Source organism: Hordeum vulgare, chromosome 1H, assembly GCF_904849725.1.
Source record: "Hordeum vulgare subsp. vulgare chromosome 1H, MorexV3_pseudomolecules_assembly, whole genome shotgun sequence".
NCBI classification, from domain to species: Eukaryota; Viridiplantae; Streptophyta; class Magnoliopsida; order Poales; family Poaceae; genus Hordeum; species Hordeum vulgare.
The window spans coordinates 249,604,199-249,605,740 of NC_058518.1; the positions used below are offsets into that span (position 1 = coordinate 249,604,199).

The following is a 1,542-nucleotide window of genomic DNA, read 5'->3' on the forward strand; positions in this document are numbered from 1 at the left end:
CCGGAAGACCTAGAGCTAACTATCAACATTTTGGGCTATCCGGACACGTACTTCGAGAAATGTTTTATGAATGTTTGTTAGCGGGTGCAACAAGATCCAGTTGGTAAGGATAAAATACCCTTTCGTATTTGTATGGATTTCTGGAATTGATAATCATAGAGGAGCCCTCTTTACCATTCTGTATAAATGGACTATTCTATTTGTATAGATATGGTAGAGGGGCGTATCCAACCCTCTTTTATCCACTAGTTACCCCTCTTTAGTTTAAGAGTATAGAGCAGTTTGGTAGCTCATAAGGCTCATAACCTTGGGGTTGCGGGTTCGATTCCCACTACCGGCTCCATACTCCTTCTTTATGATATATGCATGATATATACATCATCCATTTGTATCTGGATTTTTAGATTTCCTAAAAGAGTTTTGGTCTAACAGTTTTTTCTCGGAAGAAGACAAAAAATAAAAGAAAGAAAAAAATATGAAAGAAAAGCGTCCATTGTCTAATGGATAGGACAGAGGTCTTCTAAACCTTTGGTATAGGTTCAAATCCTATTGGACGCAATCTTATTTCTATCTATTCTTTAAATAACTATACTAAACTAAAAACAAAGAAAACTTTTTTGCATGATTCAAATGAAAAATCTTTCTCAACGATTCCTGTTCTACTAACAAGAGTAGACATGGAAAATAACAAGAGTAGACATGCAAAATTTATTTGTTACTGAAGAGAAAACCGTTCCAGCTGTTCCTGAATAGCTTCCTTCAAAAGGATTTCCGCTTGCTCGGTGAATGTCTTGCTAGAAGATAGAATTTATTGGAATTGAGGTTTAGTATCTTTTAGGTGTTTACGTAACTCATCCAGAAATTTCTTTACCTGTTCAATTTCTAACGAATCAAGATATCCTCTTGTTCCGGTATAAATAGTAGCTAACTGCTCTTCCACTGGGAGAGGATTTCTTGGGATTGTTTAAGCAATTCCCTTAATTGTCGACCCCTTGCCAATTGATTCTGACTTGTTTTATCGAGAGCAGAGGCGAATTGTGCAAAGGCTTGTAACTCTGCAAATTGAGCTAGTTCCAATTTTGATTTGCCAGCTACTTGTTTCATGGCTTTAATTTGAGCCGCGGATCCTACTCTGGAAACAGAAATACCCACATTAATAGCGGGTCGAATTCCGGCATTGAATAGATCCGCAGATAAGAATATTTGTCCATCTGTAATGGAGATTATATTAGTAGGAATATAGGCGGAAACGTCTCCAGATTGAGTCTCAATTATTGGTAAAGCGGTCATACTTCCTTCGCCTAAAAGAGAATTTAATTTAGCGGCTCTTTCTAAAAGGCGTGAATGCAAATAAAAAACATCCCCTGGATAAGCCTCACGGCCGGGAGGTCTTCTTAATAGAAGGGACATTTGGCGATAAGCTTGTGCCTGTTTGGAGAGATCATCATAAATTATTAAAGTATGTCGTTCGCGTTACATAAAATACTCAGCCAGGGTTGCTCCCATATAAGGAGCGAGGTATTGTAATGTAGCAGGTGAATC

General features: G+C 37.8%; 1 non-coding gene across 1 annotated transcript; it reads left to right on the forward strand.

Moving 5' to 3' along the window:
* The first annotated feature begins 486 nt into the window (after positions 1-486).
* TRNAR-UCU lies at positions 487-558 on the forward strand. Its single transcript has one exon. It is a non-coding gene; the product is annotated as a tRNA-Arg (tRNA).
* Positions 559-1,542: the final 984 nt, after the last annotated feature.